The sequence below is a fragment of the Notamacropus eugenii genome, chromosome 2 (assembly GCF_028372415.1).
Source record: "Notamacropus eugenii isolate mMacEug1 chromosome 2, mMacEug1.pri_v2, whole genome shotgun sequence".
Taxonomy (NCBI): Eukaryota; Metazoa; Chordata; class Mammalia; order Diprotodontia; family Macropodidae; genus Notamacropus; species Notamacropus eugenii.
The window spans coordinates 72,451,878-72,478,654 of record NC_092873.1 but is presented as its reverse complement, the minus strand read 5'-3'; the positions used below and the strand labels follow the sequence as shown (position 1 = coordinate 72,478,654).

The following is a 26,777-nucleotide window of genomic DNA, read 5'->3' as shown; positions in this document are numbered from 1 at the left end:
GTACTCCAGCTTTCTTCATCTCTTATCACTAGAAAAGAAATATCTTTTTTGCATCAGCTGAAGCATAGTAAATTCTACTCCAACCCTCCATTTTAACTCTGTGTGTATATTTCATTCTTAAATATGTTTCCTAGTATACAATATGTTATTAGATTCTGATTTGTAATCCATTTTGCTATCGGTTTCCATTTTATGGGTGAATTCATTTCTTAACTTTTCTACTCATCAGAGGTTGTGAGTTCTTATCTAACCCTTCTGCTAAAATTGAAATCTAAGAAACTAAACCAAAATGGGAATATCTGGGAGGCTCTTTGCCTATTGCTTCTGAAGATTACTGTGCCTGCTATAAGTGATCTGTAATGAAATAACATGTTAAAGCCTATGTAGTAACAACAGATTTTAAATTTAGAGATTTTATTTTCTCCTTAGATGTTAATAATGGAATTATTCAAGTTCTAACATAATGACACTAACCTAGCTCCAAGCTGTGATTAGTGAAATTTTGCTGTTTGAAGAAAAGTCTCTTGGATGTTAATCTGCTGCTATTTTAAGTTTTGATATCACGCATGAGTGTCTGACCTCTCACAAGACCACTAGTCCATTCTTCAAGGGAAATGCTATGTGCTTCTGCAGTCTGAGGACCGCTACAGGTGGATGTATGTCTCTGGGAAAGTTGAGGGAATGACCTTGCAAAGGTGAAGGTAGAATCCTCTTGACTTTGTTTTCCCATCTTGGTAACCTAGACATTTCCCCACCTGAGGAACATCTGAGCCTGGCTGGGATATTCTGTGGCTCATGATGAGCCTTTCTGTGTGAATGGCTATTGACCATGACTCATACCTGAAATGAAATAGAACTAAGGAACAGTACTGATACTGCTATGTCTCTCCCTTTTCCCTCACGTAGGAAATTCCATTGATAAGGGCAAGTGTATAATGATGTTTCATTATTTCATTGTAAGAATAAATATAAGAGATAAACACTATTGGTAACTTTTGACTGAATAATATATGCTAGTATAATACTACTACAATGAAAAATCATTTTAAACTGTCATTTGAATTACAAATAATAGACACAATGAGGTCTTGTATTTGAAAGGGAATTTAGTTTATAAGAAAGCAATACTACAACATCCTTTCATTATATTAATATGATTATAATATGCTCCTAAAGTGGAATAAATTGTAATCATATTTATATAAAGATAAATGTAAAATTTTTTTAAATGAAATGGATCACATAATTTTGAGGAGCAATAAAATATGTTTGTGCAAGAAACTCCCTATATTCTATTTGAACAGATATTTCTTACCTGTAGTTGGTTGTCCATGCCCTATATCACCTGTATCCATTCTGTTAAAGCAGATTTCTTAATTATGAAAATATTAACTCCCATGAATTTCTGTATACTGATAGTAAAAGTATCTTGTAATCCTCAAAATAGCTAATCTGAATAGAGTACTTCATTTACTTTTGTTGCTTTTCTATATAAAAGAAGCCCTACAGAAGAATCTGAGTTTGTGGCAAGAGATGCTATCTCTTGTGCAACTCTTTTACAGGTAAAGTATCTTTTGACTTAGCAACTGTGACTTAGTATTTAGTTTCAGGTACCTAAGACAGTTACATTCTGTGAGCCCAAATGAAACTCTGCACTAAAATATCATCCTAGAGACTTCCAGAGGACTTTTGGTTGCTCTGGGTTGTTTGTTTACAAAGAGAAGCAGCCTAGAACTTCTATTAAGCTTTAGGTTACTGAAAAAGCCTCCAAGAACTATAGAAGAAGAGCAATCTGTTCTGGCACTTTAGCCAAATCTGTCAGACACATTTTTATTTAATGTGTAAGTATTCTGCTTGGAAACTCAGCAGAGTTCCTCCTACTAAATCAGAAAAAACCTTCCCTACTCAGAAATTTCCAACTCATATTTTATAGTGATGATAAAAAGAAAAGATAGGTCACAGTCATGACAAGAAAAGCATAAAGTTTCAGATAGGAGTTTTCATAATTATTTTTTAAAAAAAGAAATCATTGTTTATGTCTGTAGATTCATGAAACTGACTTCTCTCAAAGGGCTCCCTCTTTTAGTCTTTGTTGTTGCTCAGTTATCTGACTTTTGGGGGTTTTCTTGGTACAAACACTGAAGTGATTTACCATTTCTTTCCCTAGTTCATTTTACATATGAAGAAACTGAGGCAAACAGTTTAGTGATTTACCCAGGGTCACATACCTAGCATCTCTGACTGGATTTGAACTCAGGTCTTCCTGACTCCAGGTCCAAATCTCTGTGCACTGGACCATCTAGTTGCCCCTCTTTTGGTCTAGCCACTCACTAGTAAATAAAAAAAGAACACTTCATTTAGTTAACAAAAAAGCATTCACACTTGTTTGGTCAAGAGTAAGCAAGAAACATTCAATTTGGTTGCTACAAACAAGGCACTACCACATTAGTCTGATACTATTAATCTAGCTAACATTTTTTTTCCTTCTTTGGAGAATTAATGTCCCTCTTTGAGATCGATTAAATCCTCTATTCAAGAGAGACTAATTAGATCTTTGATTAAAGAGAGTCCAAAGAGTTTGAGAATACCATGCTAAGCCCCCTAATATAATATTCTTGATTTTAATAATGAAACTGAGGTCTTAGTGATGTGTGTTGGATGTACACTTTTAGAATTGCATACAATTTTCCAAGGATAAAAGTCTGTATGAACATTATAAATAAGTGGTTTTTTGTAAAGTATTTGATAAAAAGTTACATATGACATCTTTGAAGTAGACAAGGCCACAGGTAATTTGGAATGACACAGTATTGCTACAAACATCTTAGCGACATGGAGCTAACAAAAATGAAATTTCATGAAAATATGATGTATCAATGTCCCTCTAAAACTGTCTACTTGGCATGTATATTCCCAGTGGGAGGACAAATAATTTATCTGACCACCACAGTTTGAAATGTTCCCTAGTGCTAAACAAGGAAAGATCTAGATAAAGACAACAAATGATTGAGTTATTATGAAAGATGTTAACCTGTTAGATGCAGGAGACTGGGGATGTGATGAGACAGTTTACAAGTGGCAACAATCTAATGAAAGAATAACAAGAAATCCTGAGTTTGTATATAAACATACTTTAAAATAATAATAGCTAGAATTTATATTTTGCAAAGTACCTTACAAATATTATCCCTTTTAATCTTCATAACAATCCTGGAAGTAGATTCTATTATTACCCCTGTGTATCACCAAAGCAATATTCACAGCAGCAATGGTGACTATGAATATGCCGGCATAGTTTTGAATTGCAAAGTATAAAAGACTTTCCATATAGAAAGCAGAAAAAAAAAACATTTATTCAGATACCAGAAAGCCAAATCCCAACATGAGAAAGCCAAATCCTTCACAGCAACAAAGAAATCCATCATAGTAATCAAAAAGTCTATACAGGTTATCAGGCCTTCCCACAAATAAATACCCTCAAGCAAAATGCCACATAGCCAGCTGCCTGCTTTCTCTCTCCCAGATCTGACTGGTCTGACTCACTTCCTGCTCCACCCCTTCCTGCTCCACCCATTCAGCAAAATTCTTCCACCACAGGCTGCATGTGACTCAGACTTCCATGTGACCCAGGCAGGTCATATGGGTCTATTAATGAATGGGAAAAATCTTCCCATTTAAATTACCATTATATAGATGAGGAAACTGAGGCATAAAGAGAAGGTTAATTTTACAATAAACATATTCATTTAATCAAAAAGGTTTTGAAAAAGATCATTAATATGTCTGCAAACTAATTTAGCATCCTGTTGATGGTCTGAGAATAATTTCATGCATTTGATCTGCTCAAATTATTTTGGGGAAGCTAAAATGGAAGATTATTTGAGTGTTACAAGTATCAAATGCCCTTCACTTTGCCTTGAGTGAACAACAGTACCTATCTGTGGGGCTGATGCCAGATGTTCCTAAAAAGTACTGGTATTTCCAAACATTTTACATGTCATTTCCTCCTTAGCTGGAACCTTGAACCACCTTCTACTCAGAAAGAGATGGAAATTGTCATGTTGTATTATGCAATATAGCAGGTGAAAAATATTTAACACTTTTGGGGATTGGAATTGGTGGAATGGGATAGAAAGTGCCTGATACTGAAAACTTAGACTTTATTTTCCTCACTCTACACCTACCTCCATCAGCCCCACTCCCTACCCCCATGTATTCTGCTATGCAGTGACACTGGCCTCCTTGATATTCCTCTCATAAGATACTCTATCTCCTAACTCCTATGCCTTTTCATTGACCATCCCTAAATTGAAATTCTCTCCCTTCCATCTTGGCTTCCTTTAAGCCTCAGCTGAAATCCCTCCTTTTACAAGACTATCCAATTCTCCTTAATGCCATTGTCTTCACTTTAGAAAAATAAATAAATCTCCAATTTAGCCTGTTTTTATCTTGTTTACACTTAGTTGTTTGCATGATATCTGTTAGACTGTGAGCTCCTCAAGAGCAGGATGGTACTTCGCTTTTCTTTGTATCTCCAGTGCTTTTAGCACAGTACCTGGCACATAGTAGGTACTTGATAAATGTCTGATAACTTGATGGTTCATCATTAATTTTTTTTTTGCCCTGGCCAGAGTGTGGATGTTTTCTTATCCTCTTAGCAGGGCTGAGCAAAAGTAGGCATCCAGAATTTCTTGAATGACGGTTCCCTTTTTTTATCCCATTCCTTCAGCCTTATAGAGCTGTCTAGATGAGGAAACAAAACTATTTTCCTTTTAGTGAAAAAACTGTGGTGCAGTTCTGACAAAAGAACAAATCAAAGGAATGTCTCTGGACTAAAAATCTTTACTTGACTCTCTCCTCAAATTATAATCTTATCTCTCTCCTCTCTCTCACTACCAAATTCCTAAAAAGAATTGTCTATATTGCCTTTCTCTACTGATCACTACCACTTTTCAGCCCTCTACAAATGGGTTTCTCATTCCGCTACTGTACTGTAACTGTTTTCTCCAAGGTTTCCTACGACTTTTTATGTGTTAAGTACTTCTCCTACTTGATTTCTCTGTGTCTTTTTGTATAAGTTTTTCTCTCTTCTGTCTGACCATTCGTTTTCATCTTCCTAGATCATCATCTGTTGCCTCTTAATATGGTTGCTCTGCAGGGCCCTCACTTGGATCCACTTCTCTTACTACTCTTTCATTTGATTATTTCATTTGTTTCCTTATCTTCACAAATTATTCAAGCTTAATATCTTACCTGAAATCCTATTTACATAATTCATTAGTTTCAGGTTCAGAATTTGAATGACATAAGACACTCATAGACCTTCCAGCAATTGACACTCATACCATGGAAAATATATTTAACAAGGATAAAACATTGATTCATTTGAAGAAAACTTCCCTGCTTCTTTGTTGAACATGTTGGGACTGGTGAAGCCTTATGAAAGGCAACCTATCAACTGACTTTTATATTTAGGCCACCAGAAATCTATACCAGTGGTCCCAGCCTTATTGCCATGAGTCAGTTAAGTATCAAGAATAGTTTTAATACCATTTCAGAAAAAAATGGAAATGAATCTAGATATTTCAGATATTGCTCTTACTAAACCCCACCCCTTCATGGCAAGGTCCTGAAGGTCTTCTAGAGCAGAAGTATCATACACACAGCCTACCGACAGCATTGTGGCCACATTTCCTGGCCACATTTCCTGGTGCTGAACCAGATTAAAATGTAAGTAGGAAATATTTAACAAAATAAATAAAAATACAATAGTATATAATATTATATATATATTAATATGTGGCTTTCTAAGTCAATGTACAGCATGCAGGGCTTCTTACATATAGTTTAGTGGTCCCCATTTCTACTTGAGTTTGACATCACTATTCTGAAGGATCTTCTATAATTTAGGGCCATTACTGGACAACTCTAATTTGGGGGTTATGGTATTAAAATTTGTGCCAGTCCAAGTGACCCCATTGTTTCCAGTCTTGCTTGTCTTCTGGGTACATGCCAGGCAGCCTGTAGGGAAAGGAGGCATGTGCTTTGATCCCATCCTCTTGCCCTTTGTAGTACCTGCAAGTCCCCAAAGCCACTTCATTCCATATCCTTATCTCTAATTTTATTTCCCTATGATGTAGCAATGAGGGAGGAGTTGAGAGATACTATCCCATCCCTTTTTAGAAATTGCCACCAATCAGGATTGTCTTTCCCATATTATGAAATTTGTCTATAAAAACAGTTTGTGGTTTGAATTTGTTGTTTGGCAGCTCACAATGCCAAGATGTTTCCTTGAGATGCTTAATAAACTCCTTTTAATTTTCTCTACCTGAGTTTGCCTCATTATTGAGGGGAAGGCCCAAACAAAGATTTTCTTTTAATAATTTGACAAGTGCAATCTAGAGGACATTTCACCCAGGGAGTGCTCATTAGGGAATTCTATCCTAATCCTGTAGCCAGCAAACTGAGCATTTGTCCCATTGGAGGCAAGAGCATATTCCTGGTGGTCAGTCAGCTATGCAGTAATTGGAGAATTTAACTCCCTAAACTCAGGTAGGAGAAGGAGAAATAGGGCCCAAATACAAAGGAAGCCCACACACAAAAGTTAGTGTGAGTAAGGTGCTTGCCAGTATGTGAGTGTCCCCCTCATCTGCAAGGGAATACTGGTATTCAAGTTCATATAGGGATCTGAAGGGGCTAGCAATTAAATTAGGAAGCTAGTCCCTCTAGATCCCTATATGAACTTAAATTCCTAGGTAGACAAGTGACCAAAACTTGAGAGAAGACAAAACTAGGTTTTCTCTGTTGAGTTTCACCACTTATTAGGAACTGGGAAAGCTGGGGGCAGGGGGGAGAAGAGAAAATTTGTCCAGATAAAGGATGGAACCTTGGAGACTGTAGTCAGTTAGATTCACATCAAGATTTAAAGATCTAGACAAAATGGTTGAGGGGGACTTTAAAAGCTGAAACTGCCCTCATTCTCATACAACTAGAGATTAAGGGGTGAAACTAGCTTTTTCTGTAATGGGAAGGATCTTTTAAGAGATTTTACAGAAAATCCCAGCAGTATGAGTGACAGCAGAGAGGTAAAGAAGCAGTCACAACATGAAGCTCCCTCCCCGCAAATGGATGCAAACACCCAGTTTTCGGTAATGTTAAAGAGAGATTTATTCTCACTGACTTTTGATCAGACTTAAAGTGGGAGATGAGGAAACCTGTGAGGTTCATCCTTTCTGCTTTCACAACTCTGGTCAAGTTGGAGATAAAGACAGCTAAGAAAAGGAAGGAAATAATTTTTTTTTCTCCTTTCTCTTTCTTTTTCTCCTGGCTTGTGGAAACTAGTTTGAAATGATTCAGCAGAATTTAATCATTTAGGTAAATTAGTAAACTTTAATCTAAGTCCACTAGAGAGTTATAAAAAGGAAGGGAGAAAGCTAAAGCAGTTGAAGTCAGTTATGTACTAACTACATGAATGGAGATTTAAATGGGAAAGGGTTTGGAATTTGGAAAGAGATTAGAGAAAGTTTTGATTCCATTGGGATAAGAATTTGAGAAAACTTTTAGAGAAAATACCTATTAGCAACTTTAGACAGTACCCTACCAAGTTATAATGTTTACTAACTGAAAGTCATGGGCTCTATATTTTGAGGTGTAGACAGCTTACAGCTCTTGGAGAAAAAATTAAAGTTCTAAATATCATTTGAGTATGTAAACTCTAATTTGACTTGATTGAAGTTTTTGTCTTAAAATTAAATTATATGGTCTCATTTGTGAGATGGGTTCTCTTACTAGAATAATTGTTGTTAGAAAAATGCAAAATACATTTGATATTTGGCCCCTTTGAGCCCCTTTGAAAAGTGAACCCAAGTATTAAGCTGACTGGGAGCATTCTTCTGTTTATGATTGATAAGGACCAGGCACCTTGAACTGAACACTGTCTTGATTAATGGTATTTCTCTTCTCTTGTTTTATGGGTACTATCCTGTTATGACAACTGTCATATTTTTGACATCCCCTTGTTTATGGCTGACAGAAACCAGACACTCTCTTGTTCTATGGAAACTATAATTTTGACTGACAAAAGACAGGCTCCCTGAGTCAGGGAGGAGGGAGAACTTCCTTGCTCTTTGGGTATATAATCTGTGTAGCCTGGCCCCAAAGTGAGCTCATTTCCAAATGAACTCCCATGCATGTTATGCATGCATGTCTGCCTGCTTTGAGAGAAATAAATACGCACATATAACCTCGCTCTGTTTGTTTTTCTTAGAACAAATTCCGCAGTTTGACAATTTTGGTGTCGTGACTCACATAGGACAGTGACTGGAGACTGGATTCTTGCCCTGACAGTGTTGGAACTGGGCACCCTCAGGACTTATTCTCCTTAAAGTTCATGCCATGATGGGGATGAGGATGAAAGTGGGGGTTGTAAGTTCCTTCTCTATCCCCTGCTCCTATCATTATACTCTGCCTCTTTGTTGCCATGCACAGTTTCTCCCTAAGTAGGCTCTGGGGGCAAAGACCACTTACTGAGTCTTCTGTAACCTCTGTATATTCAGATATCCTCTGTAATTCAGCCCTTAAAAACAAATTAAGTTTAAAAGCCAACAATATGTCTAGAAAAGAGTGGAAATATTTCCACCACTGGTTTGCTGAAATGGCAGAGCAAGAACGTAAGGCAGAAGCTTCTTCCTTTAACACTCATAAAGCCACTTCAGCTTCAGCAAGTCTAATCTTTTTTTCCCCCACCCTCCCCACCTTGCCCAATAGCCCCAGCCTGCCTTTCTCTTCCCACTATTGCCTCTTTACCCTACTCGTCGCCCTCTTCCTTTTGACAGTTGCAGTCCACTTTGCCTACAGACCAGATCCCTGAACTTAACTCCATTGGGACCTGTCCCTTTAAATCTGCAACCTTAGGGGTGCTCTGAGGAAAATTTGTGAGATCTAATTCCCATCTGCCCCCTTTTTCCCCTCTCTCACCTAGGAGAGGTGTCCATGGTAATAAAGGGTCACCCCATCACCACTTGGTGGATACAGGGGCAACCTTTTCAGTCTTGGATCTTTGCAAATTCCCCACCCCTCTTTCCTCAGAGAATTGACAGCCTGTTGGTGGTGGGGTTTCTAATAATGCCCTCCAAATTTTTGGACTTCCTCTCCACCTATCATTCTAAAATTAGATTTATATGTATTTGTCGTGTCAATTTGTCTATGTCTATGTCTCTGTCATGTTTGCACTGTCGACTAGATTCTGTTAGCTTGAAAGATTTAAAATGCAGCTAGTCAGAACTTCTAAAGGCTGTAGTTGGAACACTAGGAAAGATTGAGTAACTTTATAAATTTGCACCTTAAGCTTTCCATGGGAGATTAGATTATTTTTTAAAAAAGGAAAAGTCTGTAAGACCTTTTCTCTATGATTCCAACATTGGCCAAGTTAGGAGCTACATAAAAAGTTAGATAATTAAAATTGTAGAACTGTTAAAAATATCTTAGCAGATTCTGGAGATTAATTGGAGATTAATCATTAAGGAGTTTGTAAATTAATCATTTTAAGATTGCAGAGGAAAACTCCTGAGACTTTGGAGAACTAGGTAAACCCCTTTGCCTTCCCCACTACCTTCCCTAGAATCAAGAGTGTACCTCAGTACACAAACCAGCTTATGTTTCTCTGTTAACCACTCACATCTCAGATTGATTAAGCAAGTTATTTTTATCTCTCTTTACCCTAGTTTCCTGATTTGTAAAAAGAAAAATAATAATGGTTGTTATTGTGAGATCATAATGATACAATTATTATAAAGTGCTTAACACAGTAAATGGCATATACTAAGCATTACATTATTACTATTATTATTTCTTTAATGTAATTTTTCCATGCCTGATCATTTTAAAGTGGTTTCAAAATGCCACTTAAATGTCACTTTAAAATGCACATATACTAAAATTAGAAAGCTACAGAGAAGATTACCATGGTCCCTGAACAAAGATGCCATGCAAATTTGTGAAGCATTCCATAATTTTGTAACTTTAATTTTCTGAAATAGAAGTAAAAATCACATATGTTATCAAATGGTGTGGTGTCTGAAAGATCTAGGAACCCAGATGATGGTGTTCCAGTAGACTCCTATCAAAACTCCCTTGTTGTTGGCTTAGCTTGGATTATAACCATTATTGTTCTAGGTCTTGGCATGTCCATGTATTATCAGACTATTCTTTTGGACTCTAGTTAGTTGCCTTTAACTGAGTTTGGAATTAATGTTGCTTTCTTCATTTTGTATATGTCTGCAGCCATAGTCTATGTCAACGATACTAACTGGGGTGGACTCTGCTATTACCCTTAATTTAATACACCAATGATTTCTATATGTGATGATTTGGAAATGCCATTGATGTCACCTGAAATTTATTGTTTGTGTTATTATTGTATTTCTAGATTTTTTTATATTGTAAAATTTGAGAAACCATAAAACAGAAATGGTGTTAGACAAAGTACTTTTTAATCTGGATTTTGTTATATATGAATTAGGTTTTTAAAAGGATGTGGTTAAAAAAATTAGCTGATTTGAACTATTTAGTGAGGTGCATTTAGTTACAAACAGGTAACAATGATAATACTAATATTTGCTATAATAGCAAATTTTCATTTGAAAATTTCATTTGCCTATTACGAAAGTATGTAAGGTGGTTTGAAGATGTAGCTTCAGCATATTAATGATGTGTTTTAGCAGCACATATACTAAAATTGGAATGGTACAGAGAAGATTAGCATGGCCCTTGTGCAAGAATGACAGGCAATTTGTGAAGCATTCCATATTTTTGTAACTAACTTTCTGAAATAGGAGTAAGAATCACAAATGTCATCAAATGGTGTGATATCTGAGAGATCTAGGAACCCAGGCAGGGTTTATGATGGTGTTCCAGTAGAATCCTCCTATCAAGATGGTACAATGAGAACACTTGAGAGTCTCAGAGACAGTGAATTAGCTGTGAGTGCAGATCCTTTGCTGCTTCTACCTCTCCCCTTACAGCTACCATTTGGCCAAGCCTTTAATTCAAGTGACCCAGAAGAACCAGTTCTAGCTCCAGATATCAAACCTGTAAAAAGGTTTGTTCCACAGTCTTGGAAGAACTTCTTCAAAGGGAACAGGAGTGATCCAGAATGAGACAGACCTGCATCTGACATTCGGTATATTTCTGATGGTGTTGAGTTATTACCCCAGTGACCATAAAGATCCGTACAAAGGATCCAGGGAAACTTATGCTCCCTCAAGATTCATATGGATCCATAAGACAACACATAAAAACAGCTCTGACTTATAGTGAGAAGGTGGGAGAGTACAACCAGAGATACTCGTACATGAAGTCATGGGCAGGACTGCTGAGAATCCTTGGTGTTGTGGAGCTGCTTTTAGGGGTAGGTGTCTTTGCCTGTGTCACAGCCTATATGCATATCTTTATATGCATAAAGATAATGAATGGTACAACCTGTTTGGATATTCACAGCCGTATGGTATGGGCAGTGGTAACCTGGGCAGCATGTATGGGGCCACTACTACAGTGTCTCCCAAACCCCCTTTATACTTGTTTTTGCTGGGCTAGCTTGGATTATAACCATTATTGTTCTAGTTCTTAGCATATCCATATATTATCAGACCATCCTTTTGGACTCTAGTTGGTGGCCTTTAACTGAGTCTGGAATTAATGTCGCTTTCTTTATTTTATATGTCTGCAGCCATAGTCTATGGAGTGAACTCTGCTATTACCCTTTATTTAATACAGCAGTAACTGCATCATTTTGCCAAGTAGAAGGAGGACAGATGGCAGCAATGATATTTTTGTTTGTCACAATGATTGTTTATTTCATTAGTGCCATAGTTTGCTTAAAGTTATGGAGGCAGCAAGGAAACACAGAGGATAAGTGAACCCTGCATTGCATCTAAAAGAACAATTCATGAAGTGCCCAGCAGTGATAAGAGACAAAGAGACTTGTAAGTTTATTTCAAAGAGCTGAGAATAACAAAAATAAAAACCTGACCTGCTTAGTGGATACATCCCACCTGGACACATTCCTAAACCCATAGTAATGCCAAATTATGTAGTGAAGTACCATGTGATTCAGTCAAATGATGAACAAGAATGTTATAAAGCTGTGTTCAAAGACCAGTTTTCTTGCTGAAATCCAAGAAGTCCTCAGAAAATTTGATGAGTTGGATGCAGCCATGAGCAGACTGCCACATCACTCAGAATATAGACAGGAACAGGAAAGAATTTTTAAAATTCTTTAAGAATTTAAGAAGTAAAAGAAATATATCTTAACCTACAGGAAAGTAGGAGGGGAAGGGGATAAGAGAAAATGGTGTTGGGTGATAGAAGGGAATGGAGATTGGGAGAGAGGGTAGTCTGAAGCAAAGGACTTTTGAGGAGGGACAGGGTGAAAGGAGAGAGAGAATAGAATAAATGAGAGAAATAGGACAGAGTGAAATACAGTTGGTAATAATAACTGTACAAAAATTTTGAAGGAAGTTTCTCTGATCAAGTTTTTTTTTTTCTTATTTCTCAAACATATAGAGAACTGAGTCAAATTTATAAAAATAAGAGCCAGTTGATAACTGATGAAAAGATGTGATCAGTTTTCAGGTAAAGTAATCAAAGCTATCTATAGCTATATGATACTCTAACTCACCATTCATTGGAGAAATGCAAGTTAAAACAATTCTGAGGTACTACCTCTTGCCCATTAGATTGGCTAATAGGACAGAAAATGTAAATGACAAATGTTGGAGGGGATGTGGGAAAAATGAGACATTAATGCACTATTAGTGGAGCTGTGAATTGACACACATTCATTATGTAGAGTGATTTGGAACTATGTCCAAAGGGTTATAAAACCATGCATACCTTTTGAGCTAGCAATACCATTACTGGATAGGTCCGTATCCCAAAAAGAGATAAAAACAAAAGGAAAAGGACCTATATATACAAAAATATTTATAGCAGCTCATTTCTGGAGGCAAATAATTATAAATTGAGGGGATACCCATCAACTGGGGAATGGCTGGACAAATTTTGGTATGTGATTATGATGGAATACTATTGTGCTATAAGAAATGCTGAGCAGGATGCTCTGAGAAAAATCTGGAAAGACTTGTATGGGCTGATGTAAAGTGAAATGTACTGTGTACAAACTAATAGCAATACTGTAGGATGATCAGCTGTGAATGACTTAACTATTCTTAGGAACATAGCCATCCAAGACAACTTGGAAGGACTTATGATGAAAAATACTATCCTTCCACAGAGAAAGAATTGACAGTATCTGAATACAGATTGAAGCATACTTTTTTAAACTCTATTTTTCTTGAGATTTTTTTGTCTATGTTTTCTTTCACAGCATGACTATTATGGATATGTTTTGCATGACTACATGTGTATAACCTATATTGAACTGCTTGCCTTCTCAGTGATGGAGAAGGGAGGAAAGATAAAAAGGGACAGAATTTGGAACTCAAAGTTTTAAAAAATGAATGTTAAAAATTGTTTTCACATGTAACTGGAGAAAAATAAAATATTTTTTAAATAGGCTATATAATTGTAAAGAGAAGAGATAGACAGGATGTGAGAGTAACAAAAGCTACATGTGGTGCAGAGTGCTGGACTGATCATAGACTTATCTTCAAGCTAAATATTCACATTCAATAAAGCAGTAGTCCCAAGGCAAAATGACTAACAGAAAAATTAATTTCAACAGATTAGAGCTCTTCTTAGAGTGGGAACAGTTTACTGCTAACTTGGAAGGAAAGTGGAACCCACACACAATTGGCAATAATGGAGCAGAAAATGAGTGGGCAGCTTCCAGAAATTTGATGTACAGCACTGCATTTGCTTCTCTGGGTTAGAACACTTGCAAACATCAAGACTTGTTTGACAAAGATGATGGGGAAATTCAATAGCTGCTAAATGAAAAATGAGAATTCCACTGGGTTTATCAACAGGACACTTCATCCCTCTCTAAGAAAGCAGCATATAATTTCATCAAGAGTAAAGTACAAACAAATCTTAGAGAGATGCAGCACTCTTGGCTCAGTAAGAAGGCAGATGAAATTCAGTTTTATGCTGATGATAACAATCCAAAGCACTTTTATGATGCTCTGAAGTCTATTTGTGGGTCAAGGACCAATGGTGTAACTCAGCTACTCAGTGCTGATGGAACCACATTGATTAGTGATAAGGACATAGTCCTAGAGAGACGGGCTGAACACTTCCAACAGACAATCATTAATCAATGCTGAAGTCAATGATAATTTACCTCAGATTAAAGTCAATCCTTCCCTAGCTGAAGTTCCAAGTGAAGGAGTTTTGAATATCATTAGGCTCATTTCATGTAGCAAAGCACCTCATGCTGATTCTGTTCCAACTGAGATTTACAAGGTGGGGAGGGAGGAGGTCCATTGCTCACACAGAAGCTGACTGAAATTTTAAGGTTATATGGCAAGATGAATTTATCCCCCAGGAGTTCAAGGATGCCTCCACTGTCTATCTCTGCAAAGGTAAAGGAAATAGATTGTTCACAGGGAAGTCTTTCTCTTAGTCATGACTGTCCAGATTCTTGCCAAAGTCCTCCTTAATGGGCTGATCCTTCACTTGAAAGATGGTTATCTACCAGAGAGCCGGTGTGGCTTCAGAAAGGGCTGAGGAACAGTTGATATGGTATATGCTGTCTGACAATTTCAGGAAAAATGCCAAAAGCAGAATGGAGGTCTGTCCACATTATTTGTAGATCTGACCAAGGCCTTTGATACTGTCAGCTATGAGGGCTTATGGAAAATTATATTACAGTTTGGTTGCCAGGAGTTCATCAATTATTGTACATCAATTTCATAGCAGCATGCTTCCCAGGGTTCTGTATAATGGATGATACTCTTGTACTTTCTCAGTCACCAATAGAATGAAACAAGGCTATGCGCTTTCTCCCATGCTTTTTAGCATGTTGTTTTCAGCCATGTTGCCAAGTGCCTTCAGTGAGGAAATGCATCAAGTTCAGCTACCACACTGATAGTAACTTCTACTATCCTGTTGTGTAAGATGAATTTCTATACCCAACTGTGTATGTGTATGAGTGTGTGTATATCTATATTCATCTATGTGTATAGGTATGTGTGTATATATATGTGTGCGTGTGTGTGTATGTATATGTCAGTTAGCACATGGTATTTAATGATAAAGTCTTCAACTTGAAAAGGCTATAGGCCATGACCAAAGTGGAGGGAGTATTGGTGTTTGCAGATGATTGTGCACTCAATGTAACCTGTGAAGCTGAGATACATCAAAATATGGATCAATTCTTTGCTGCCTGTGCTAATTTTGGTCTAACAATTAATATCAAGAAAAAATAGGTGCTCCATCAGCCAGCACCACAGCACCCACAGCAAATGGAGAAATTTTGAGTGTGATGGATAAGTTCACTTACCTTGGCAATATACTTTCTAGGGATGTACACATTGATTATAAGGTTGACACACACATTGCCAGAGCTAGTTCAGTGTTTGGTAGACTCTGAAGGAAAGTGTGGGAGAGAAGAGGTATTAGACTGACTACCAAACTGACTCTACAGAACCATTGTGCTGATCTCATTGTTGTATGCCTGTGAAACCTGGACAATATACCAGAGCTATGCCAAGAAACTGAATCGTTTCCATTTGAATTGTCTTAGGAAGATTCTGAAGTTGACCTGGCAGGATAAGATACTAGACACTGAGGTTCTTTCTTGAATTCAACTGTCAAGCATTGAAACTCTATGGCGGAGAGGGAAACTATAAAAGGATGGCCACATTTGAATGCCAAATACGCACTTACATAATTGACTATTTTATGGAGAACTCACACAGGGCAGGTGTTCACATGGTGATCAGAAGAAGTGATACAAGGACCCTCTCAAGATCTCTCTTAAGAATTTTGGAATTGATTGTTTGATATGGGAGACACTGGCATAGCATGGCATGATCTCATCAGAGAAAGTGCTATGGTCTCTGAGCAAAGAAGAACTGAAGTAACTCAAAAGAAACATGAGATGTACGAATTTAGAGAATCTATCCCAAATGTTCACATGGACTATTTGTGACCAGCCTATGGTAGAGCATTCTTACTTTGTATTGGTGTGATCAGCACAGTTAGAGGCATTGTAACTTGACTCTAACATAGCGATGACATTTTAGTCCTTTTCAAGAATGAAAGGCAACCATGCCAACAATTTAAGAAAATCACAAACTTCCAAGTTTTGTCTATATTTAAGAGGAAATTTCATTTAGAATTCTTATCAACTCTGTGCAAATTTTCTGTGTTGTGGAATTCCTCCTGAGTAAATGGGAATTGTTGTGTAATATAGGGGGTGTGATTTTCAAGCCTGCTTCATAAGGATACATACACACACATACATATACATGCACAAATTTACACATGTGTGTATATATGTGTGTGTGTGTGTATACATACATATGTATGTGTGTGGATGTTAATTCAGATATTTGTGAACTACCATATTCACTATCTCTGTGACATTCCAGAATGTAATTTATTCTCTTAGTTTCTAGTGATACTTTTAAAGACAAAGGGAAGAAAAGATACTGCATAAATTTTTAAGGCCTCATAAACTTTGTTATTTTGATAAGGCTAATTGAATTGGGTATGTTTTTGAATCCTCTTCCCCATTACAAACACCTTTTTGACTAGAAGGAAGTCATAACTAGGAATTTTACAGTAACTAGGAAATTAGTTTCTTATAGTACTTTGCAGATTTACGTGTTACTTAAAGACATTTTATACAACTTAATTTTGATAAATTCTAATTTGAAAGATTTATTTGTGCTTTCAAATTAAAGATTTTATTTTCCTTGAAAAGAGAAATATCTATCATTTTAGTTTTCTGACTAATTTACTTCATAAAAATTTAGTGATTATTCCTTTTAACATGTAAACTGCTTCTAAGAAAGGGAATTCTTTTAGGAAAAAATGTTTTATAAAAATCTTTTGTTGTGATTTTTTAGAAAACCTAATAAAATTTCATTTGTAACCCAATTTATTGCTAGATTACTGTAATGAAATTTAAGTGGGAGAGATCCTGCAGTTTGATCTGAATTTGTAGTCATTCCATGGCCTAAGCCAGAGTTAAATTCATGTTTAAACATATATGCATAAGATTCAATTCCTGAAGTATCTTATTCTTTCAGAATGATGAGTATAATTAGTGAAGGATAAACAAGCTTGTGAAGCAACGACATAAATCTATTAAGTGAGGGTGAAAGTCAGGAACCTCTTTTTTGTTGTTGTTTTAGGGAATAGGATTTCAGTACAGACAGTTATGTTAGTGAAGAGTAGTAACTTATGAGCTACCTTGTGTTATCTTAATGGAAAATCTGATTTTGTGCATATTTGTTATTTAATCTGGAATTAGAACATGTGTAGAAATGTATGCAAAATACTTAAGATTCACTTTGAAGATGTTCCCATTGTTTAAAAGGATTCTGAGTGCAGTAGTATTTTTCTTTGATGAATCTCTTACTGTGACTAATGTGAAATTATAGTCAATACTTATCTAGGATATGGGATCCTTGAAAGCTGAACCCACCTAAAACTCTGATTATTGGAACTAGTTATTCAAGATTTTATGGGACCGTAATTTGCTATTGTTTTGAGCTTTGATTACAGGGATGATTGTCTGAATTGTCATGAAGCCAATGGTACGAAATGGCATGTTCTGCAGTCTGGAAACTGCTAAAGGTGGATGCCTATACCTGGGAAAAGTTTAAGGGATAACCTCAGATACAACCTAGCTAGGATCTCTTGACTCCATTTCCCCATTGTGCTGTTTCCTTTCTGAAAAGGAAAAATTCCCCACCTGTTTAATCCTGAGCCTTGCTTTTAATTTTTTGTGACTACATGATTGGCTGTCAGATATGACTCATGCCTGGAATCCAATACAGCTAAGGAAGTTTTGCCACACTACTATGAGATACAACAGTGTCACAACTATTTCTCTCTTTTTCCTTTTATGGTAAATTCCTATAATCAAGAAGTTCTGTAAGTAAAATACTAAATTTATTAAATAGCAGATTGATGCTGGACCATCTCTGAGTTATAACAGGATGCAAGTATGAATATCTTACAAATACCTATATTTATGGTCAAATAATAATATAGGTATGATAACCTCCTCAGGGGGAAATGATTAGACAAAGTAATAAGACAAAGATGTAGTGTGATAGTTTTCTAATTAAATGGAATAGTTAATTTTGAGAAAAGTTTTCTCTAAGAACTATATACAGATATATAATTGGCTTCCAAAATTTATCTATCATGGAAATTCAGGCTTTGAGCACGTTTGTGTAATAAGTTCTTAAAATTGAGTTTTATATATGTTTTGTATGGATAAAGATAAAGAAAGTAAATTTATTTTCCCACAATTAAACTATCTTTCTGATCATTTTAAAAGGCAGAAGATATCATTTTTGGTTGGACTCTCAAAATAAAAATAAATTCTTATATCAGGTAGAGTATTAGGGTAAAGACAGAAGCAGCAAATGGCATGTAAATTGAAATTTTCTTAAGTTTCAAAATTGGAGAATCAAATTCAAGTGATTGTACTAAATGATACTAAATCGGAATCATCTAGGAACTTCTGAATTTGAAGCCAGAGAAGCAGAACTCCTTGTTGAGCTGTCCTAAGAATAAAGCCTATTTTCCAGAAAAAAATATCTAGAGAGTAGATGAGACATCTGGGACTCAAAAAGTACTGATTAAATGGACATTGAGAACTGGTTACTAGAATACAAGGAGACTTGATATTAGTTAACATTGGTAATAATGATTGTATTGCTTTGCAAAGTTTATGTTTAAGGTTTTTTTTGGTTACTTTGGTTACATGTAAATCTCCCTCCTCAAAACTAATCCATTGTGAGCCCTTAATAGCAGCAAGCACCCTAGCACACCCAGGATGACCTGTTAGCACAGGTTCTTTTGATCTGCTTTATAAAGGAAAGACAACTTTAAAGGGGTTAACAATCCTACTTTTCATTGCAGAGAAAGAAGTGCATATAGAAAATACAAGCAGAGAAATTAGCACAAAGACCAACAGACAGGGCTCCCACTGTCTGAGTAAAGCAATATTGATATACACTTTACATACATCACTGGATTGAGGGAGCACAGACAACATCTGAGCAGTCCAGGGGTTCTGAACATATGACTACTCAGATTCTCCACCTGGAAATTAAAATATCCTTCTCATGAGTGAACCCCCAAACCAGAATATGTATAAATACATGTATACTTCTCAGAGCCAGAAGGTATCACAACTCTCATGACTCAGTGCCTAATCTACTTAGTACCAAAAGGTATGGAAGCCTTCTTATAAGCAAGCCTCCCCCTATGCATGCTCCTTCTCAGGCAAGGAGCCTTGGGGGAAGGCCTCAATGGGCTTCAAGTGAGGCCTATTAATGGGAGGGGAAGATCTTATTATCCCATTAACATTGCAGCCCTCTAGGCAGTTTAATCTGCACCTGACTTGATGTAATTATGCAATTATAGGAACTGTGAGAAAAAATTTTATTGTATTATTTGAACTTTTATGGCTGAGAAACTGGATCATCTCTATGTGCCTATACTATGCTGACCAGAAACTCTGATCCAAAGATTGATACAAGGAATTTTTTCTCAATTGTAAATCCATATGTCTTCTAAAAGTCCCTTCCAGGTCTTAATGACTACTTCCACAGTTGCTTACTTATGGGTATGGACTCCTGGATCATCTAAAGACTGTGCCTATTCCTGAGTGGATATCTGAGCCCATAATAGTCCTTGCCTTTTGGTTCTGTAAGGGCCTGAAGAAGATGGCATCTGATTCAGATGGCTTTCCCAAGAATCTGGACCAGGCTTGCAAGAGGAAGGGCTCCTTCCCACCTTGAGCCCCCTTTTCAGATCCTTGCATGCCATATACCATTTGCCCATATCTCTAGGCTACTCTAGTTTTGATTTTGGTTGCCTGACTGTATGGTTTTCTTTTACTATGCCCCCTACCTCAGACTTCCTTTTAGTCTCCTTCTTTACTTGCTTTTGGTTGTGTTGTAAAGGGCTGAGGAAGAGTGAAGTTTTTCCCATGCCATCTTTAGTCTGCAGGTAAAGTGTTCAGCACACCTTTGATCAAAAGGAGGGGAGATGTGGAACCTCTTGAGCCCCTTTGAAATGCTCCCTGAGTGAACCCCCAAATTAAGCTGACTGAGAACATTCTTCTGTTTAAGACTGATAAGGACAAGGCACCTTGAACAGGACACTTTCTTGATTAATAACATTTTTCTCTTTTATAGATACTATCCTGTTATGACACTTTCATATTTATGACATTCCCTTGTTTATGGCTGACAGAAACCAGACACCCTGGGGGCACTCTCTTGTTTCATGGAAACTATAATTTAGGTTGACAAAAGACACAGATATCCTGAGTCGGGGAGGAGGGAAAACTTCCTTGCTTTATGGGTATATTATCTGTGTACCTGGCCCAAAAGTGAACTTATTTCCAGATGAACTCTCATGCATGTTGTGCATGCATGGCTGCCTGCTTTGAGAGAAATAAACATGCACATATAGTCTAACTCTATATGTGTTTCCTTGAATGAATTCTGCAGGCTGACAGTTGTAAGGTGACATGCTCAGAAACTATAAAGATTAGAAAACGAGTGAAAATCTGGTCTCAGAAATTTATTAGCTGTGTAATCTTTAGTAAGTTACTTCACCTATTTGCCTCATGTGTACAATGGGATAATGATGGGTGATGATGGCATGTATCTCCCAGTTTGTTATGAGGGTCGAATGATGTGATAATTGTGAAATGCTTAACACAGGGCCTGGAACATGGAAAGCACTACATAAATGCTAACTATTATTATTATTTATACTTGGATGCAATTGCTCCGAACTGGATTACTCCATGTTGGGCTTTACATGTGATTAGTATAGAATCCCAAATGCATAAATGGTAAAGCTGTATTAGAGGATTTGGAAGTGAATTTATATGAATTGATCTTATTTGACTAGAAAGGGTTTGTGTTATGTTTTAAAAATCCACAATATTGTTTTGTTTACTGTTAGACTTTTAATTTCTTACGTTGTAAATTTTGGGAAACCATTGTACAAGAAGTGTTGTTACTTTGATTGATACCTAGAAAGAGTTTCATTTGTATCTTTGGAAAAATAACTTCCTTTTTTAATCTGGATGCTGTTAAATTATGAATTGAGCATTTGGAGATGTGGTCACAATGTTTAAAAACTGTTAAGTATTTAGTGGGGTATATTTATTTGTTTGCTTGTTTTTAAATCAAATAGAGTTTGAGGCTTGTAGTTGTCCAGAGTCATAAAGTCTTATCAGTCCAGCTGTCAGGGCTTTCTAAAGTTCTTAAGTTTGAGAAATGAAGACTACTCACAACCAAAATGGGGGACCTACAAATTTGCTTATAGTATGATATCAGTTTTATCTGAAATTTTATTTGGCTATAACTTTTTAAAAATTATTTTTATTAATTTTGTTAATTTAATTATTTAAAATTGTACCTATTAATAGGTAGCATGAATTGAAGTTGTATCTTTGAACCAATGTAGTAACAGTAGAACTTAGATTCAAAAAGTTATTTTGTCCCAGAGGTTAACAGGCAGTACACAGTTGGAGGCTTGCTGTCATCTGTCCCAGGCTTCATTACCGTGGGCTACCCAAGTCATCTTACCTTAGTCCAGGTCTTTGGTGGCCAGCCGGATAAATGTATGGAGAGAAGAGACTTTCCAGAGTCAAACAAGGGTTAGGCTTTATTCAGGGTCTTGGTTACATGTCCATATGCAGGCGAGTTCTTCCCCAGGAGAAAGGAACCCCCTTCCTCCCAAGGAGCAAGGATCATACAACAAGAGGACAGAGGTGGAAGAGGAGACGGGCCCCCGGGAGGGGACCCCACCGCAAGGGCCGCCTCAGGCTTTCCTGTCCCTACTTAAGCTCTCCCAGCCACATAGTTTGCACATGAATACTGTGTGTGCTCTCAGCCCCTAGCTAATTATCAACAGGTGTGCTTAGACCACAGACCAATCTCAAGAGTGGGATGCTCTCCCCAGCAAGTTTCCACTGAGAAGAGGTGGAAAAACAAGATAGCTTGTGTTTCACTCCTCAATTCCCAGCTGTTCCTTGGGGAGCCTCGTGAGAGCTCTGAGGTTTAGAAGCCCTCACTTTTACCTGCCTGAAACCGTTCACGTGAAAACCGAGCTTACACCCCAACAATTGTCAACATTTTTCTGGGGTTTGGAATCAACTATTGGGTATTCACTGCATGTGTGAAGCTTCAGAATGTAATTATTCATATATTATAAATAAAGGGTAAATAAGATGTCCTTATATGTGCTTATTGTTAACTATTCTTACAACTTGAGAAAAATTATAATACCTCAGCTCTAAGCTGTGATTAGTGTAAATTCATTATTTGAGGCAAACTCACATATGATTCTAGTTTGATATTATTCTGAGTTTGAGTTCAGATATGATTCTCTGAATTACTTTGAAGCCAACAGTCTGCTGTTCAAGAGGAATACAGTATGCTGCCCAAAGGGAATATGATCTGAGAACTGCTACAGGTAGATGTCCATGTCTGGGAAAGTTGAGGGGATGATCTTGTATAGACAAAGGAAGGATCCTATTGACTCAATTATGCTATTTCCTTTATGAACACAATATTGTCCTACCTGGTCAATTCTACATCTGGCTCTCATACCCTGTGAATAATGTGAAACTTGACTGTATAACTGGCTGTTAAATATAACTCATTCCTGGAATCAAACAGAGCTAAAGCAGTTTTTCCCCTGTTGTACTTTATGTAAGGTCGGTCTGTGCCCTTGAAGGCACAGTCTTGATAATGTCATAACCAGGGGTGGGGAACCTGTGGCCTCAAAGCCACATGTGGCCTCAAAGCCACATGTGCCCGTCTAGGTCCTTGGGTGCAGCCTTTTGACTTAGTCCAAGTTTTACAGAACAAATCTTTTTAAGGGGATTTGTTCTATGAAGTTTGAATTCAGTCAAAGGGCTACACTTGGAAGACTTAGAGGGCCACGTATGCCATCAAGGCTGCAGGTTCTCCACCCCAGGCATAACCATGTCCCTCCATTTTCCTTTCACAGCAAATTTATATAATCAGAGTTGGTGAACAATGGAAGTTTTGTCATTGCAATACTAAGTCTTTCAAATACTAAATCTACAAATAGATTAATACTAAAACATCTGAGTTACAATAGGATGCAAATATGAAAGATCTTACTCTCTTACTCTGAATTTGTGGTCAACTTCATATCCTGCACAACTAAGTAATTGAATTCTTATGCTTGCCATCCCCTTGCTAATGGTTTTATATTCATGCATGAGATTAAGCCCTTTTAAGATATGAGGATAATATATATGTGTATATATACACCTGTGTGTGCATATATAGGTGTGTGTATATATATATATATATATATATATATATATATATATATATACATACATACATATATATATATACACATTGATATGTATAATTGCAGTGATAATTGTATAATTTTTAAATCAATAAATTTTCTTTTTTTAAAAAAATTATTTTATTTTCAGTGTTCTAGAATCACTACCATATAACTTAAGATTTTTTTCCCCCTCCATTCCCTCTACTTCCCCCCTCCCTCCCTAAAATGGCATACAATTTTATATAAGTTCTACACATACATTCCTATTAAATACATTTTCACCTTAGTCATGCTGTGTAGAAGAACTAAAATGAATGAGAGAAATCATATAACAAACCAAAACATAATACACACACACAAAGAAATGATCTGCTACATTCTGCGACTGAATTCCATAGTTCTTTCTCTGGATGTGGAAGGCATTTTGTCTTAAAAGACCATTGGGAATTTTGTAAGTCCTTACATTGCAATGAAGTACTAAGTCTATCAGAAAAATTCCTCATACATTGTGGTCATTGCTGTGCACAAAGTTTTCCTGGTTCTCCTTTCACTCAGCATCAGGTCATATAAGTCTTTCCAGGCCTCTCTGAAGTCTTCCTGTTCATCATTTCTTATAGCACAATAGTATTCCATTACATTCATATACCATAATTTATTCAGCCATGCCCCAAATGATGGGCATCCCCTTGATTTCCAGTTTTTGGCCACCACAAAGAGTGCTGCTATAAATATTTTTGTACATGTGGGACCGTTTCCCATTTTTATGATCTCTTGGGGATACAGTCGTAGAAACGATATTGCTGGGTCAAAGGGTATGCACATTTTTGTAGCCCTTTGGGCATAGTTCCAAATTGCTCTCCAGAATGGTTGGATGAGCTCACAGCTCCACCAACAATGAATTAGTGTTCCAACTCTCCCACATCCTCTCCAACAGTTATCATTTTCCTGTTCTGTCATGTTTGCCAATCTGATAGGTGTGATGTGGTACCTCAGAGTTGTTTTTATTTGCATCTCTCTAATCAATAGTGATTTAGAGCATTTTTTTCATGTGACTATAGACAGCTTTAATTTCTTCCTCTGAAAACTGCCTGTTCATATCCTGTGACCATTTATCAGTTGAGGAATGGTTGCATTGGATTTGATTGTGCAAAAACTTTTCAGTTTAATGTAATCAAAATTATCCATCTTGCACTTCATAATGCTTTCTACCTCTTCTTTAGTCAAAAATTCTTCCCTTCTCCACAAATCTGATAAATACACTATTCATTGCTCCAGCAATTTGTCCATAGTATCAATCTTTATACCTAGATCATGCACCCATTTGGACTTTATTCTTGGGTACAGTGTCAGGCATTGGTCTATCAACGGGTTTCCACCATACTGTTACCCCGTTTTCCCAGCAATTTTTGTCGAACAGAGAGTTCTTATCACAGAAGGTGGGATCCTTGGGTTTATCAAACAGTAGATCGCTGTATTCATTGCCTACTGTGTCTTGAGTGCCAAGTCTATTCCACTTGTCTACTCTTCTGTTTCTTAGCCAGTACCAAGTGGTTTTGATAATTGCTGCTTTATAATACAATTTGAGATCTGGTAGCACTAGGCCACCTTCCCTAGCATTTCTTTTCATTAGTCCCCTTGATATTCTGGACCTTTTCTTTTTCCAGATGAATTTTGATATTATTTTATCCAGCTCTAGAAAATAATTATCTGATAGTTTAATTGGCATGGCACTAAATAAGTAAATTAATTTAGGTAGAATTGTCATTTTTATTATACTGGTTTAGCCTACCCATGAGCAACTGATGTTTTTCCACTTACTTAGATGTGACTTTATTTGTGAGAAAAGTGTCTTGTAATTGTGTTCATATAGTCCCTGAATTTATTTTGTCAGGTAAACTCCCAAATATTTTATAGTGTCTACCTTAGCTTTAAATAGGATTTCTCTTTCTATCTCTTGCTGTTGGGCTTTGTTACTAATATATAGAAATGCAGAAGATTTGTGCAGGTTTATTTTGTAACCTGCAACTTTGCCTAAGTTGTTTATTATTTCAAGTAGTTTTTTACTTGAATCTCTGGGATTCCCTAAGTATATCATCAAATCATCTACAAAGAGTGATAACTTAGTTTCCTCTTTGCCTATTCAATTCCTTCAATTTCTTTACCTTGTCTAATTGCTACAGCTAACATTTCTAGTACCATACTGAATAACAGTGGTGATAATGGACATCCTTGTTTCACCCCTGATCTTATTGGAAATGCATCCAGCTTATCTCCTCTGGATATAATGTTTGCTGAAGGCTTTAGGTAGATACTACTTCTTATTTTATGGAAAGTTCCCTTTATTCCTATGCTCTCCCATGTTTTTAATAGGAATGGGTGTTTTATTTTGTCAAAAGTTTTTTTTGCATCTATTGAGATAATCATGTGGTTTTTGTTAGTTTTGTTGTTGATATGATTGATAATATTAATAGTTTTCCTAATATTGAACCAGCCCTGCATTCCTGGTATGAATCCTACCTGATCATAATGTATTATTCTTATAAGTTGCTGTATTCTTTGTATCTATATTCATTAGAGAAATTGGTCTATAATTTTCTTTCTCTGTTTTGTCTCTTCCTGGTTTAGGTATCAGAACCATATTTGTATCATAAAAAGAATTTGGTAGGACTCCTCCAGTTCTCCCAAATAGTCTTTATAGTATTGTAATTAACTGTTCTTTAAATGATTGATAGAATCCATCTGGCCCTGGAGATTTTTTCCTAGGGAGTTCATTGATGGCTTGTTCAATTTCTTTTTCTGAGATGGGCTTATTTAAGTATTCAACTTCCTCTTCTGTTAATCTGGGCAATTTATAGTTTTTAAAATAATCATCCACCTATTTAGATTGTCAAATTTATGGGCATACAATTGGGCAAAGTAATTTCTAATTATTGTTTTAACTTCCTCCTCATTGGAGGTGAGTTACTCTTTTCATTTTTGATATTGGTAATTTGGTTTTCTTCTTTCTTTTTTTTAATCAAATTGACCAAAGATTTACCTATTTTATTGACTTTTTCATAAAACCAACTCTTAATTTTATTTATTAGTTCAATAGTTTTCTTAATTTCAATTTTATTAATCTTTCTTTTGGTTTTCAGTATTTCTAATTTGGTATTTCCTTGAGGGTTTTCAATTTGTTCTTTTTCTAGCTTTTTCAGCTGCATGCTCAATTCATTGAGCTCCTCTTTCTCTATTTTATTCATGTAGGCATTCAAGGATATAAAACTTCCCCT

The 26,777-nt window shown here is 36.4% G+C and overlaps 1 long non-coding RNA gene, 2 other non-coding genes and 1 pseudogene across 3 annotated transcripts in view; 3 read left to right on the top strand and 1 right to left on the bottom strand.

The window, feature by feature from the left end:
* Positions 1 to 766: 766 nt before the first annotated feature.
* LOC140525486 (uncharacterized) overlaps positions 767 to 26,777 on the bottom strand; it is a 37,779-nt gene continuing 11,768 nt past the window's right edge. The window contains exon 2 of the long non-coding RNA XR_011974046.1: positions 767 to 3,086. This is a non-coding gene — a long non-coding RNA (uncharacterized lncRNA). The remainder of the gene's footprint in view (positions 3,087 to 26,777) is intronic.
* On the top strand, positions 3,086 to 13,554 carry LOC140525484 (MARVEL domain-containing protein 2-like; annotated as a pseudogene).
* Positions 9,910 to 10,014, top strand: LOC140530539 (U6 spliceosomal RNA). Its single transcript, XR_011975976.1, has one exon. It is a non-coding gene; the product is annotated as a U6 spliceosomal RNA (small nuclear RNA).
* On the top strand, positions 10,710 to 10,811 carry LOC140530522 (U6 spliceosomal RNA). Its single transcript, XR_011975960.1, has one exon. It is a non-coding gene; the product is annotated as a U6 spliceosomal RNA (small nuclear RNA).